Source organism: Phyllobates terribilis, unplaced genomic scaffold (genome assembly GCF_046119375.1).
Source record: "Phyllobates terribilis strain yellow unplaced genomic scaffold, ASM4611937v1 Scaffold_4__5_contigs__length_816908805, whole genome shotgun sequence".
Classification (NCBI taxonomy): Eukaryota; Metazoa; Chordata; class Amphibia; order Anura; family Dendrobatidae; genus Phyllobates; species Phyllobates terribilis.
This window is the reverse complement of record NW_027362764.1, coordinates 6,060,220-6,077,143: the sequence shown is the minus strand read 5'-3', so window position 1 is coordinate 6,077,143 and position 16,924 is coordinate 6,060,220. Positions and strand designations below refer to the sequence as shown.

Below are 16,924 nucleotides of genomic sequence, written 5' to 3'. Positions count from 1 at the left end.
CAACGGGGTGGGTGCCGCCATCATGATTGATTGAATTAGATAGCCTTTTTCTTCCCACCACTGACAGTCCCAACCTCTTCCTCTGATAATGACGGGTTTTTAGTGCGCTTAAGACAAACAGATTCATCCATTCTCTCCTTACATAGATTCTTGCCCTCGTCTGGTGGTCCTGGGTTAGTCATCCCCCCAGAGGGCTTTGTATTTGCCCCCCGAGAGGAAGACCCAGCCATCTCCTGAGCCCCAACCACCTTGTCCGCAACCTCCGGCCCCGGGTCCCCACTTCCCCCCTCCAGAGGGAGGTCCTGGAGAGCCCCGAACCGGTTGGAGAGATCCACCAGAGGGGGGGCGGCTGAACCCTCCAATGGCGCTTGGATCATGGCCAGAGAGTCAGAGGGGTCGCACTCCAAAGAGGCAGCTCGAGACCTGGTCCCCCTCCTACCTCTGGCCGTTTTCCTGTTACCCTTTTTCTTTTTCTGTGACCACTCCCCCTCTCCCTCATCTAGACTGTCACCAGAAGAGGGTTCCTGAGAAGACGTGGCGTCCTCTCGCTCTTCCCTTTCAAGTCTCTTGACTTCCTCGCTCAATTCACTGTCTTTAGGATCCTCAGCTGCAAGTGAAGTACCTGGGTCAGAGTTTAGGGACATTACTCCCTGCCCCCTGTCCCCACGGCGCTTCTCCTGCCGCCTGATGGTGGATGGCGGCAGCTTGCTCCTCACCGGATCCCTGCCTCCCCCGCCCCTACTGGTCCCTTCACCGGCAAGATTAGTCCCGGCTTGCGCCTGTCCCACACTTGCCGCTTTCAGGACCGCATTGGCGAAGGAACGCGGACAGCGACTGAACGGGTGACCGAGGTCACCACACAAGTTACACCTAATCCTGCGACAGGCAGCAGCAAGATGACCGAGGTCCCCACACAGTGCGCATTTCTGGGTGGTACACTGCGCACTGAAGTGTGTGGGACTACCGCACCTGTGACAGACCTTAGGCTGCCCCCGGTAGAAAATCAAGATCCTATCCCTCCCCAAAAAGGTTGAGGAGGGGATATGGGTAACAGTGTTTCCCGAAACCTTCAATCTCACCATGAAGGTCCAGGCCCCTGACCAGATACCATGGTCATCCAGATTCTTTTCGGGAATATTGGTGACCTCTCCGTATCTACTCACCCAGGTGGTAATGTCCATACAGGAAAGCGACTCGTTACTAGTCAGAACGGTCACTTTCCTGACTGAATCTTGGCGAGTTATTGCCAGGGGAAAGAGACCATGCCATTCGGGGCGACTCCGAGCCAGCTCATGGCGAGACCAGAAAAGCTCAAGGCCCTCCGGTCTCACGAAGCTGACATCGAAGAAGGAGGTCCCATAGGGATGGATCAAGGCAAAGATGTCATATGCCGCAAAGCCCATCCCCAGCAGGAGCTCAACCACCTTCGACCTATCAGGACAGGCATCCTTGCTTACCCACTGGAGACGGACCACGTTCCTACGGTTACTCCTCTGCCCCGTTGTCGGCAGAGACCAGACAGTCTGTTTTCTCGGCACCTCTGCCCGCCCTGCACCCACAGACTTTGGGGTCTTAGTGTCCTTTTTGGGCGCTGGGGCACACTGCCCCCCTGTCGCAGCAGTGTGCCCAGTGTTCTTTGCTGATGTGTTTTTCACATCCTTCCCTGCCCCCCCAGCCCCGGTGATAACCGGCTTAGCCGCAGAGGGCAGGGTGGGAAACTCCACAGAACTCCCTATGTCCGGCGCTGTGAGTACCTCCACAGCCTCGCCCCCTGCACTGTTCCCCGCACAGATGGCAGCATCGCCGGACGTCCGCCTCCTCTCCCCACCTTGCCTCTGCCTCGAGCCCACTGCAGAGCCCGTGCCTTTAGGTTTGGTGGGGTTTAAACAGAAGGTGGCAGGTGCAACATCAGACATTGGTACATACTTATAACTCACCACCTCCTGTGCAGCTCCTCCGGTCTTCTTCTTCTTCCTCTTCCCTGTCTCCTCCACTGGTTTGTCCTCACCGAAGGAAAACCGCGTCAGGTCCACTGGAGACTCCAGCAGTCGGATCTCCCTCAGCAGTCCTCCTTCCTCCTCCTCCCCCGACACTCCAGCCTCTGCTGTGGGAGTCCTCTGCCCTGCAGGGAGACCACTTGAGCTCCGGCTCTGCCCCTCACTGGCTCCAGCAACTGAGACTCCAGTCACCTCTTCATCCTCCTCCTCCTCTTCACTAAGGACGCCGGCTGGCGGTTCTCCTGAGGTGTTTAATCCCTTCATTTCTGAGAACCGCCGCTGGTTCTTAAACCTCTCCAGGAAGGGACCTGCGCTTTTCTCAATCCCCTCCCGGAGGAGCACTAACCTGACCACCTCGTCTCTGAGGGCTTTAACCCTCTGGGAGGTCGCGGGTCTCTCCTTGTTGGACGCCCGGGTGTTCAGGACCCGGGCCTCCCTCAGCTCCTCTTTCAGCTGGGTTAGTGCTTTGCCGGCGTCCTCGTACTCTCGCAACGTGGCGACCACTCGGGAGGAGAAGGAACTTGTGGACTCGCTGGAGCTCATCTCCCCCCAGGATCTTGCTGGGCTCTTGTTCCTGGGGCCTGGGGTGCCCCGGTCTCCCTCTCTGGGCTGGCGGTGAACAGTCTCGGGGTTGGAGCAGGTGGATGTATTCTTCCTCACCCTTCCCGATCTCCTCACTCCCTCCTGGGCCGGTTGTTGAGGCTCCTTCTCCCCCGCCGGCATAGACCGGGGGATAGGAGGCTGGGAAGCCATGCCGGCCTCCCAGTAAGCCTGCCTCTCCCTGGGGAGAAGAGAGGCAGACGACAACCCTCCTCCTGGAAGTGCTTGAGCTCCACAGACAGCTGCTACTCTCAGCACCACTCCTCCTGTCCTGTATATATGCACTGCACAGTACCACTCCTCCTGTCCTGTATATATACACTGCACAGTACCACTCCTCCTGTCCTTTATATATACACTGCACAGTACCACTCCCCCTGTATATATACACTGCACAGTACCACTCCTCCTGTCCTGTATATATACACTGCACAGTACCACTCCTCCTGTCCTGTATATATACACTGCACAGTACCACTCCTCCTGTCCTGTATATATACACTGCACAGTACCACTCCTCCTGCCCTGTATATATACACTGCACAGTACCACTCCTCCTGTCCTGTATATATACACTGCACAGTACCACTCCTCCTGTCCTGTATATATACACTGCACAGTACCACTCCTCCTGTCCTGTATATATACACTGCACAGTACCACTCCTCCTGTCCTGTATATATACACTGCACAGTACCACTCCTCCTGTCCTGTATATATACACTGCACAGTACCACTCCTCCTGTCCTGTATATATACACTGCACAGTACCACTCCTCCTGTCCTGTATATATACACTGCACAGTACCACTCCTCCTGTCCTGTATATATACACTGCACAGTACCACTCCTCCTGTCCTGTATATATACACTGCACAGTACCACTCCTCCTGTCCTGTATATATACACTGAACAGTACCACTCCTCCTGTCCTGTGTATATATACACTGCACAGTACCACTCCTCCTGTCCTGTATATATACACTGCACGGTACCACTCCTCCTGTCCTGTATATATACACTGCACGGTACCACTCCTCCTGTCCTGTATATATACACTGCACGGTACCACTCCTCCTGTCCTGTATATATACACTGCACGGTACCACTCCTCCTGTCCTGTATATATACACTGCACGGTACCACTCCTCCTGTCCTGTATATATACACTGCACGGTACCACTCCCCCTGTCCTGTATATATACACTGCACGGGTACCACTCCCCCTGTCCTGTATATATACACTGCACAGTACCACTCCCCCTGTCCTGTATATATACACTGCACAGTACCACTCCTCCTGTCCTGTATATATACACTGCACAGTACCACTCCTCCTGTCCTGTATATATACACTGCACAGTACCACTCCTCCTGTATATATACACTGCACAGTACCACTCCTCCTCTCCTGTATATATACACTGCACAGTACCACTCCTCCTGTCCTGTATATATACACTGCACGGTACCACTCCTCCTGTCCTGTATATATACACTGCACAGTACCACTCCTCCTGTCCTGTATATATACACTGCACGGTACCACTCCTCCTGTCCTGTATATATACACTGCACGGTACCACTCCTCCTGTCCTGTATATATACACTGCACGGTACCACTCCTCCTGTCCTGTATATATACACTGCACGGTACCACTCCTCCTGTCCTGTATATATACACTGCACGGTACCACTCCTCCTGTCCTGTATATATACACTGCACGGTACCACTCCTCCTGTCCTGTATATATACACTGCACGGTACCACTCCTCCTGTCCTGTATATATACACTGCACGGTACCACTCCTCCTGTCCTGTATATATACACTGCACGGTACCACTCCTCCTGTCCTGTATATATACACTGCACGGTACCACTCCCCCTGTCCTGTATATATACACTGCACGGTACCACTCCCCCTGTCCTGTATATATACACTGCACAGTACCACTCCTCCTGTCCTGTATATATACACTGCACAGTACCACTCCTCCTGTCCTGTATATATACACTGCACAGTACCACTCCTCCTGTATATATACACTGCACAGTACCACTCCTCCTCTCCTGTATATATACACTGCACAGTACCACTCCTCCTCTCCTGTATATATACACTGCACAGTACCACTCCCCCTGTCCTGTATATATACACTGCACAGTACCACTCCTCCTGTCCTGTATATATACACTGCACAGTACCACTCCTGTCCTGTATATATACACTGCACAGTACCACTCCTCCTGTCCTGTATATATACACTGCACAGTACCACTCCCCCTGTCCTGTATATATACACTGCACAGTACCACTCCTCCTGTCCTGTATATATACACTGCACAGTACCACTCCCCCTGTCCTGTATATATACACTGCACCGTACCACTCCTCCTGTCCTGTATATATACACTGCACAGTACCACTCCTCCTGTCCTGTATATATACACTGCACAGCACCACTCCTCCTGTCCTGTATATATACACTGCACAGTACCACTCCTGTCCTGTATATATACACTGCACAGTACCACTCCTCCTGTCCTGTATATATACACTGCACAGTACCACTCCCCCTGTCCTGTATATATACACTGCACAGTACCACTCCTCCTGTCCTGTATATATACACTGCACAGTACCACTCCCCCTGTCCTGTATATATACACTGCACCGTACCACTCCTCCTGTCCTGTATATATACACTGCACAGTACCACTCCCCCTGTCCTGTATATATACACTGCACAGTACCACTCCTCCTGTCCTGTATATATACACTGCACAGTACCACTCCTCCTGTCCTGTATATATACACTGCACAGTACCACTCCTCCTGTCCTGTATATATACACTGCACAGTACCACTCCTCCTGTCCTGTATATATACACTGCACAGTACCACTCCTCCTGTCCTGTATATATACACTGCACAGTACCACTCCTCCTGTCCTGTATATATACACTGCACAGTACCACTCCTCCTGTCCTGTATATATACACTGCACAGTACCACTCCTCCTGTCCTGTATATATACACTGCACAGTACCACTCCTCCTGTCCTGTATATATACACTGCACAGTACCACTCCTCCTGTCCTGTATATATACACTGCACAGTACCGCTCCTCCTGTCCTGTATATATACACTGCACAGTACCGCTCCTCCTGTCCTGTATATATACACTGCACAGTACCGCTCCTCCTGTCCTGTATATATACACTGCACAGTACCGCTCCTCCTGTCCTGTATATATACACTGCACAGTACCGCTCCTCCTCTCCTGTATATATACACTGCACAGTACCCCTCCTCCTGTCCTGAGATTTGTCGCTGTCATCAATTTCTAAATGAGTTAATTTTTTCAAATGAAATGGAGAAATGTCCAGCGTTCAGCATCTGATCTGTTCTCTGTTCTGTTGCTTTCTTGTTTTCTTTACATTTTACACAGCAGCCCAATGGGTTCATGATGCCATGTGATGGTACAAGACCCCCAGGGGGATGTTCAAGGATGTCTCCTCTCATCTCCAGGAGGTATCAGACACCATCTGGGAGACATCTTCAAGATCCAGAACTGTGAAAAGCGCTCATCATCTCTGCCAAGAACTAACCACTGATGTGGTCTCCACAAAACCAAGTAAATAATCCACATCCCTCCAAATAGAAAACACCAGACACTGTCACTGCCCATAGGGGACAAACAGGCCTGGAGATTCTCGAGACCCACTGACCGCTAACACTGACATTTACCTTGTAGCCTCCATTCTCTGCCCTCCACCCACAAAAGTAACTAACTGTGAATAAGACGCAAATAAATCCTCAACTATTGCATCTGTGAAGAGTCTTATGTAAGTAGTGAGATGAATAAAGAAACATTACACTATGTAGATTATAACACACAGATTATTACTGTACAAGAATATACCTACTATAATACTGCCCCCTATGTACAAGAATATAACTACTATAATACTGCTCCTATGTATAAGAATATAACTACTATAATACTGCCCCCTATGTACAAGAATATAACTACTATAATACTGCTCCTATGTACAAGAATATAACTACTATAATACTGCTCCCTATGTACAAGAATATAACTACTATAATACTGCTCCTCTGTACAAGAATATAACTACTATAATACTGCTCCTCTGTACAAGAATATAACTACTATAATACTGCCCCCTATGTACAAGAATATAACTACTATAATACTGCTCCCTATGTACAAGATTATAATTACTATAATACTGCCCCCTATGTACAAGAATATAACTACTATAATACTGCCCCTATGTACAAGAATATAACTACTATAATACTGCCTCCTATGTACAAGAATATAACTACTATAATACTGCTCCTATGTACAAGAATATAACTACTATAATACTGCCCCTATACACAAGAATATAACTACTATAATACTGCCCCCTATGTACAAGAATATAACTACTATAATACTGCTCCTATGTACAAGAATATAACTACTATAATACTGCCCCCTATGTACAAGAATATAACTACTATAATACTGCTCCTATGTACAAGAATATAACTACTATAATACTGCCCCCTATATACAAGAATATAACTACTATAATACTGCCCCCTATATACAAGAATATAACTACTATAATACTGCCCCCTATGTACAAGAATATAACTACTATAATACTGCCCCCTATATACAAGAATATAACTACTATAATACTGCCCCCTATATACAAGAATATAACTACTATAATACTGCCCCCTATATACAAGAATATAACTACTATAATACTGCCCCCTATGTACAAGAATATAACTACTATAATACTGCCCCCTGTGTACAAGAATATAACTTGGTCTTAGTACTGGGAGACCCCATGATGGCAGTAATCCCTGTATTTGTGATGCCTCAGACTCCTCTCCATTGAGTGTCATACAGCGGGTTCCTCTGTTCCTCGCTCGCTCTCTGTTGTCAGTACCTCTGCTTGCTGTCAGTGATTAGAAGCCTCCGTACTCACAGCTGGTGGTTTTGTAACAATGTATCGGTGTCGGGGCATTGTCCTCACTGACTCTCCCCAGCTTTATACAGGATTTCGGTCTGGACTTTGTCTGCAGTCACTGACAACAAGCAGAGATACTGAAGAAATAACCAAAACATATATTAAAAAGAGGGGGTCGGTCACATTGGCCCCTCTGTCCATGACTGAGCATAGACCGCGGCTGCACGGTGGCTCAGTGGGTAGCACTGTATGGCGGCTCAGTGGGTAGCACTGTAGGGCGGCTCAGTGGTTAGCACTGTACGGGGGCTCAGTGGTTAGCACTGTACGGGGGCTCAGTGGTTAGCACTGTACGGGGGCTCAGTGGTTAGCACTGTACGGGGGCTCAGTGGTTAGCACTGTACGGGGGCTCAGTGGTTAGCACTGTACGGGGGCTCAGTGGTTAGCACTGTACGGGGGCTCAGTGGTTAGCGCTGTACGGGGGGCTCAGTGGTTAGCACTGTACGGGGGCTCAGTGGTTAGCACTGTACGGGGGCTCAGTGGTTAGCACTGTACGGGGGCTCAGTGGTTAGCGCTGTACGGGGGCCTCAGTGGTTAGCGCTGTACGGGGGCCTCAGTGGTTAGCGCTGTACGGGGGCCTCAGTGGTTAGCGCTGTACGGGGGCCTCAGTGGTTAGCGCTGTACGGGGGCCTCAGTGGTTAGCACTGTACGGTGGCTCAGTGGTTAGCACTGTACGGGGGCTCAGTGGTTAGCACTGTACGGGGGCTCAGTGGTTAGCTCTGTACGGGGGCTCAGTGGTTAGTACATGGTGGCTCAGTGGTTAGCACTGTACGGGGGCTCAGTGGTTAGCACTGTACGGGGGCTCAGTGGTTAGCACTGTACGGGGGCTCAGTGGTTAGCACTGTACGGGGGCCTCAGTGGTTAGCGCTGTACGGGGGCCTCAGTGGTTAGCGCTGTACGGGGGCCTCAGTGGTTAGCGCTGTACGGGGGCCTCAGTGGTTAGCGCTGTACGGGGGCCTCAGTGGTTAGCGCTGTACGGGGGCCTCAGTGGTTAGCGCTGTACGGGGGCCTCAGTGGTTAGCGCTGTACGGGGGCCTCAGTGGTTAGCGCTGTACGGGGGCTCAGTGGTTAGCACTGTACGGTGGCTCAGTGGTTAGCACTGTACGGGGGCTCAGTGGTTAGTACATGGTGGCTCAGTGGTTAGCACTGTACGGGGGCTCAGTGGTTAGCACTGTACGGGGGCTCAGTGGTTAGCACTGTACGGGGGCTCAGTGGTTAGCACTGCAGCCTTGTAGCGCTGGGGTCCTGGGTTCAAATCCCACAAAGGACGACATCTGCAAGGAGTTTGTATGTTCTCCCCGTGTTTTGTGGGTTTCCTCCCGGTTTCCGGTGTACTCCCATATTCCAAAGACTGATAGGGAATCTAGATCTTGAGCCCCAATAGGGACAGCGATGATGATGTCTGTAAAGCGCTGCGGAATATGTTGGCGCTATATAAATAATAAAAAAACAAACAAATAGACCATATTCATTCCTGGAGCCGAGCGGCCAGAAGGTTCCTCCGCTGCTCCTCAGGTCCCATCACTGAGGCTGCTCAGGGGTCTTCTCAGGAGAAGGGAACACTCGGGATCTGCTTCTTGTCATGTTTTGGTATATTTAGCCCCGAGGCCACAAATCCAGAGAAGACCCCTCCACCCCATGACAGAAGTGAGGGGCACAGCCATGGGACTCTCCCCGGCCCCCGCTCAGCTCCAGGCTTTGAAGATTCTCCACCATCTTTGATCACTTTCCTGACAACTGCCTGACACAATTCACAGGTAGTTATGAGGTCGGGGGAAGGGGGGTGAGGGGCAGAGACCTCAAAATCCCCCCATATAACAAGTTCAACATCGAGTTCATCAGAGGACACAAAAGATGATCTGCAGGATATATCACTGTATCTGTCAGGAAGTGGAGGAGCGATGCTCTGCAGATCTGTAGAGGTCAGTGGTGTAATAATCTGCAGGATATATCACTGTATCTGTCAGGAGGTGGAGGAGCGATACTCTGCAGATCTGTAGAGGTCAGTGGTGTAATAATCTGCAGAAAAAAAAGCTAAATTTACCCTAAATGTGAACACGGCCTAAATGTCCAAGAAAAGTGGATGTGATTAGATGAAATCTCCGCTCTCTGTGGTCTGAAGACGCTGCTGAACTCTGCGGTTTTGGGGCTTTTTTTTCACTATAGGAAAAAAATGAATCAAAGATTTTTCTTCAGTATTAAAAATGCAAATTCATATCAGTGGGAAAACGCATCAAAGAAATGCAGCAAACACACAATAATCAGAGAAGATTGTTACTGCGTCATCTGATGCGGACACCAGCAGGAAAAAACTGCAGCATTTGCGCTACGTCTGAACACGGCCTCAGTGTTACATTTTTTATGGGTTTAATAGAGAAAAATATCAATCATGCAAATTTTTTTTTTTTCGCCATTTACCGATTCCCGATCGCTGCGTTGTGCGGATCGTTACAATTACTGGGACACAAATATGTCCGTGTTATTTGCTGATTTGTGATTTTATTTTTTTATTTTTAATAAAGCAAATTAAAAATGACATTGTAATTATTTTGAATTATTAGTAATATTATAGGAAGAAAAAAATATTTTATTCTCCCTCTAGAATACTGAGACATAGAGAAGATACATTGTATCAGTATAATCTGCCTGTGGAGTCAGAGCCGGGGATACTGATCAAGTGCACAAAATTCTCCCAGCGCCATCACCAGAGCCTGAGGCTCAGCCGCTCCAGCTCCTGCCTGTAACGTTAAATGTTGTGGGATTGAGATTCCCCATAAAGAGAAAATTACATTTTTGTAATTGCTTTTTATTATTTTTAGTAGTTTTATAGGAACAAAAAAAAATCTGACTTTTCCTTCACCTCAGTCTACAAGTACAAAGAAATACACTGCTGTATACAATGTACAGGGAGAATCTTCTTCTGGGGTCACTGCCTGCAAGACATCTCAAGATGACCGAATTCTCCTATGTTTATCATTATGGGCTCGAGCTGCAGCCTGGCAACATGGAGGCGCGAGTTCGAGTCCCGATCACTGGAGGAAAGAAGCAGAGGTGCGGCCCCGCGAGGAAGAAGAGGAGCTGTGATGAAGAGAGAGTGGTGAGACGCTGGGAGAAAGCCCTGACGTGGACAGTCCCGCTGACCCCGGGTCGGTTGGGAGCTATGGTAGAGAGGTCAGTGGTGGAATAATCTGCAAATATCACTATGTATCTGTCAGGAGCGATGTTCTGCAGAAATCCCAAATCATCAGTAATATTTCATGTCGTTGTTTGTGACGCCGTCGCTTTAATGAAATGTTGCATCAAAGAAAACAAACCGGCGGCCGAACATCGCAACGCAGACCAGACGACAGTAGATGTGCGGCTGACTGTCCGGTGATGTCATCGCGGCAGACAATGAGGTCACACCAGGCTCCGCCGCCTCTGCACCTGCCGGAGCTGCTGCCAGGCCGGGGGTCTCCTCGCAGCTTTCGTCACCTTTATTAGTGAAAATGGCGCAGTGTGCGGCACTAATGATGGCGGCGCCGATACAGCCCCCCACCCCCGCCCCGCCTGACATGTAACAGACCCTCGTCATGAAGGTTTTCTGCTTCTTGTCACTGAATGGAAACATTCGTATTTACATCCACAAGCTAAAAACCTGTCCTAACCCAAGACGTCCCACAGCTGAGGGTTCGTAACAATGAATCATTGGTGGTAAAAGCCTGAAGTTCAAGGCAGGAGAGAGGATTGTGCCACATGGTAAACACTTGGCTTTACTTCTACTCCACTCACATCCAAAGCTGCAGCCACCATTAATCTCTAAACCCTGCAATATCAGACTGGGGTAAAATCCCAATATTAAGGCTGATGGGGCGGCACGTCCCTCCGCGCTGACGATGGAATACGCAGCGTTGAAAGGGGAACTGCACCCACACGGCTCTGATTCTTCCCCCTTTATGGCGGCGTTCACACGCTGCAGTTCGGTGCAGATCTTGCGCAAGGATTTCTGAACTGGAATTCGCAGCATTTCTGCTTCTAAAATCTGCACTCATTTTCCGCACTTATTCCTGCGTTTTTATGCAGGAACCGAAATAGAAACACAAAACGCAAAACAGCGTCAGGATGGCAGTGTGACCTGCGGACCCCCGAAATAAAGGGCGTCTCTGCAGGAGGCGTTCACACAGTGTGAACGGTACTGAGAAAAAACCTGAATGTAAAATCCACAACCCGTGAACGCAGCCAAGAAAAGATGGAGAATCGCAGCCGTCGCTGATCGCCCCACGACACAGGGCTGCGCTTAAAAGGGAAGCGCACTGATGACCAACGTCAGATCTCCCATTCATTAGTCACCTCTGTCACACTAAGAGGCAACAAATGTATTAAGAGACATAAGGAGATTCACCCAGAAGTGGTCCACAGAGCCCCGGACCCCCGCAGCGCCCCCTCCTCCATCCCCACACCCAGGAGCTGTCATGGCTGCCACCGGGGGGGGGCAGAAAGCTCCTCACTTCCCATCATCGCTGCAGACATGATGCCCCCCAGCCTTCAGGTGCATTCTTTCACCTCTTCCTCCTCCTCTTCTCTTCTTCTCTTTGAACCTGCAATGAGGAAGAGGACGGTCTGAGGAATGTGAGAGGATTTCCTGTGACTCCATCATAAATGCTGTGGACAATGCCCCCCCCCCCATCGTTAATGCTGCTGTTTGCTGACACCTACCCCAGACCTTTACTAGCTGCCCCCATCGGGCGTCTCTTCTGACTGCAATGATGACTGGGAAGATTACACAAGGTGTTCACCCTCCGGCCCATAAAGTGTCAGCTCTGGTGTCGCCCCCCGGGACCATCCTGCTCTCCGGGGTGTAAATTATTATTATCGCCAACATGGAAGGAAAAGAACCAAAGGGAAACGAGATCCAAAACGACTGGAAGCAGATACAGTAAATAAGATAGAGGACGCAACGTACCCGAGACGGAGGACGCGACGTACCCGAGACGGGGGAAGCGATGTACCCGAGACGGGGGAAGCGATGTACCCGAGACGGGGGACGCGACGTACCCGAGACGGGGGACGCGACGTACCCGAGACGGGGGACGCGACGTACCCGAGACGGGGGACGCGACGTACCCGAGACGGGGGAAGCGACGTACCCGAGACGGGGGAAGCGATGTACCCGAGACGGGGGAAGCGACGTACCCGAGACGGGGGAAGCGACGTACCCGAGACGGAGGACGCGACGTACCCGAGACGGGGGACGCAACGTACCTAATAATGGAGATACAATGTAACAGATATTAGATCCATCAATGGCAAAATCTAAGATCCATTATAACCATGATATAAGATCCATCAAAAAACCGAGGTACAAGATCAGTGTCAGATTGTGGTACCAAGTGCCCACCAGAACCCTGACTCCGGGGGCCGCTGCTCAGCTACATAGATATTACTTTCCTCTCATTCACATTTGTCTCTGTTCTACATAAAACTGAGTGATTTGTGAAATGACTGATGAGGACGGGGGTCTAGTCCTGCACAGCGGCCCACCAGGGGATCCACTTGTTTCCCTCTTGGCCAGTCCAGATCTGTATAAGATCCATAATCAGAAAGATCCATCAGAACTGAGATTATAAAAGCGGATTTCCATCGTACTCACATTTTATCAATCACCGGTCCTCATTTTCCGGAGTGCTATCCCAAGGCTGCTGATCGACCAGAAATATCCAATGCAAAAAAAGAGGTGGCCGGGCCCGTCCAACGATAAAAAATCTTCAAGCTTTATTCCAAATACATATCTTTAAAAATCCATAGAAGGGCTCTAGAGCGGGTCCTGGACCACATCATCCTTGTGGGGATTTTTAACCATATGTATTTGGAATAAAGCCTGGAGATTTTTTATCGTTGGACGGGCCCGGCCACCTCTTTTGAGCATCAGAACTGAGATTAGCGGTAAATCCGTCGTGTCTGAAGCTCTGTTCAAAGAAGTTTAATTTGAGGCATCATATAAACTCAAAGCAAAACTGAGGCGAAATCTCCTGTTTCACCAAAATCTTACACTGTAAACGGCTGCGGATCAGCGGAAGGAGGAGAAAAATACAACAGTAAATGATATTTGTTCTCAGCAGCACGTCGTCCTGTGTAACCAGTATGTGCTGCCGAGAACAATGGCAACCGTACAAATCCATCTGCTACTGTAAGCAATCGTTCAGAGCACATCTATACACCGGCTGGAAAATGACCATCGATCAGGAAAAATGCAGCAATCGGCCATCGCTTAATGCCAGTGTTATCCGCACCTTAAGATACATAGAATACCAAAATCCATCAAGATCTAAGGTTCCAAGTCTCAAGATAAGAAATAAGATAAAAAAAAAGATAGAGAATCCAACCCGGCCTCCACAGGGCAAACTGCAGGCGAAGTGTTCCCTGGCTCGAATGTTATAACTTAGGTTTAAAGTTACATCAGGCGCATCCGATCCCTATTCCTCAGAGCAAAATGGGAAACCGTAAAAGGAAAAGACTTTCTTTTGTGTAATTCTATCTTAAATGTAACCTAAAGCCTGAATTTATGAGCAAAACAAGCTATTATGTCTCCCTGCATATACACATACATGATAAACATCTGCAGTCCAAAGCCACCACTAGGGGGAGCTCCCTGTATACAGAGTGTAACGGGTCTGGGAGGCGGAACCTCTGGGCTACAATACAAGGGGGCGGTCCTTGTAAGGGAGCGGGTGGCGACCAGGCAGGTAGTCACAGGAGGTGACCAGGACAGTCTCTGGGTGTACGGGCAGGAGGACACGGCAAGTGATCGGGGCAGTCTCTGGATAAAGGGTAGGTACGACCTGTGATGGCTGAACCTCCAGGTAGGCTAGCAAGGCAGATGAAGAATGTGTGCTCCCAGGTGAGCAAGCGAGAGTCTCTGGAATAGCAGGTGGTCACAGCACGTGACGGCGGAGCCTCCAGGTAGGCAAGCAGGCAGGTAGCGGAGAAGCGCTCCCAGGTGAGCGGGCAAGAGTCTCAGGAATAGCTGGTGGTCACAGTACGTGACAGCGGAGCCTCCGGGCAGGCAAGCAGGCAGGTAGCGAAGAAGCGCTCCCAGGTGAGCGGGCAAGAGTCTGGAGTAGCTGGTGGTCACAGCACGTGACAGCGGAGCCTCCGGGCAGGCAAGCAGGCAGGTAGCGGAGAAGCGCTCCCAGGTGAGCGGGCAAGAGTCTGGAGTAGCTGGTGGTCACAGCACGTGACAGCGGAGCCTCCGGGCAGGCAAGCAGGCAGGTAGCGGAGAAGCGCTCCCAGGTGAGCGGGCAAGAGTCTGGAGTAGCTGGTGGTCACAGCACGTGACAGCGGAGCCTCCGGGCAGGCAAGCAGGCAGGTAGCGGAGAAGCGCTCCCAGGTGAGCGGGCAAGCTGGTCCATAGACAGACTGACCGGAGTTGTAAGGCAGACCGTCGGACCTCAGGCAAGCAGGCAGGTAGCTGAGGTGCGCTCCCAGGTGAGCGGGCAGGCTGGTCCTTAGACAGACTGACAGGAGTAGTAAGGCAGACCGTCGGACCTCAGACTAGCAGACAGGTAGCAAGTAATCAGGCAGGAATCTGACAGGTAACTGGAAGGTAACTGGCAACGGGACCTGAGGGCTGAAGCACAGGTGAGATACAGGTGCAAACAACATTGCTCGGGCAGCTCCATTTTGGAGGAGGTGCCTTATATATGATGAAGTCCTCCGGCCATTGGCCGGGGACTCCTTAGGACGGCGCGCGCGGCCCCTTTAAGAGGAGGGGAGCGCGCGCTCCCTAAGCACAGGGGCCGGGAAGGAGCGCGCGCTGAGAGCAGAGCGGGAGGAGGACGCCGGGAAGGAGCGCGCGCTGACAGCAGAGCGGGAGAGGGACGCCGGGCACGGGGCAGAGCGGTGAGGGGAGCAGCGTCCCTGCCTAGCAGAGGGCAGGGACGCCGGCACTACAGTACCCCCCCCCCCTTTAGGCCCCCCCCTTTTTTAGGCCAGACAGAAATTTAGCTAGGATGAGAGGGGCATGGATGTTCTCCCGGGGCTCCCACGTTCTCTCCTCAGGACCAAACCCCTTCCAATCTACCAGAAAAAAGGTCTTTCCTCTTACCCTTTTGGTGGCAAGAATGTTCTCTACCTCAAACTCGTCCTCAGCAGAAACCGGAGCAGGAGGCGTACCTGTAGACTTGGAAAAAGAGTTAAGCACCACGGGTTTGAGGAGAGATACATGGAAGGAGTTAGGGATCCGTAAGGTGGCCGGGAGTTTCAATTTATAGGCCACCGGGTTGATCTGACTGGTGACCTCCAGAGGTCCGATGAACCGAGGCCCTAACTTGTAAGAGGGTATCTTGAGTCGAACATATTTAGATGAGAGCCAGACCTTATCTCCTGGACGAAATTGTGGAGGATCCAGGCGTTTTTTGTCAGCATGTCTTTTCATCCGCTCGGACGACTGAAGGAGTGCGGACCGGGTACTCTCCCAAATAGAGGAAAATTTGCTAACGAGAGATTCCGCAGCCGGGTTGTCCACCGAGGTGGAGACAGGAAAAGGAATCCGAGGATGCTGACCAAAGACTACAAAAAACGGGGATTTGGAGGAGGATTCGCTCTCGTGATTATTGTAAGAGAACTCGGCCCATGGTAGGAGATCCACCCAGTCAGAATGGTGGGCATTAACGAAGTGCCGGAGGTAACTGGTCAGGTTCTGATTGATCCGCTCCACTTGACCATTGGACTGTGGGTGGTAAGCGGAAGAGAAGTCCAGGGTGACGTCTAGTAGTTTACAAGTGGCTCTCCAGAAGCGTGAGGTGAACTGTACCCCACGATCCGACACGATGTGGAGGGGCAGGCCATGAAGACGGAAGATGTGACGAATAAAGTCTCTAGCTAGCTCGAGTGCAGACGGGAGGCCTGGCAGGGGAACGAAATGAGCCATCTTGGAGAAGCGGTCAGCGACCACCCAAATGACCGTACAACCGGCAGAGAGTGGGAGGTCAGTTATGAAGTCCATTGCAATATGCTGCCAGGGGGCAGCAGGTACTGGGAGCGGAAGGAGGCGACCGGCTGGCAGATGTCTCGGAACCTTGTTGCGGGCGCAGGACACACAGACAGAAACAAAGTCTATTACATCCTTGTGCAGGGTAGGCCACCAGTAGTGCCGGGAAATAAGCTGGAGGGTCTTCTTCTGACCAGCGTGGCCAGCCAGTTTAGACGAGTGACCCCAGTGAAGGATCTTCTCCCGATCAGGTACTGATACGAACGTTTTTCCGGGAGGGAGACGATTTAGACTCACG

The 16,924-nt window shown here is 50.8% G+C and overlaps 1 long non-coding RNA gene across 1 annotated transcript in view; it reads left to right on the top strand.

The window, feature by feature from the left end:
- Positions 1-6,432, top strand: part of LOC141264787 (uncharacterized) — an 88,882-nt gene extending 82,450 nt beyond the window's left edge. The window contains exon 2 of the long non-coding RNA XR_012320011.1: positions 6,053-6,432. This is a non-coding gene — a long non-coding RNA (uncharacterized lncRNA). The remainder of the gene's footprint in view (positions 1-6,052) is intronic.
- Positions 6,433-16,924: the final 10,492 nt, after the last annotated feature.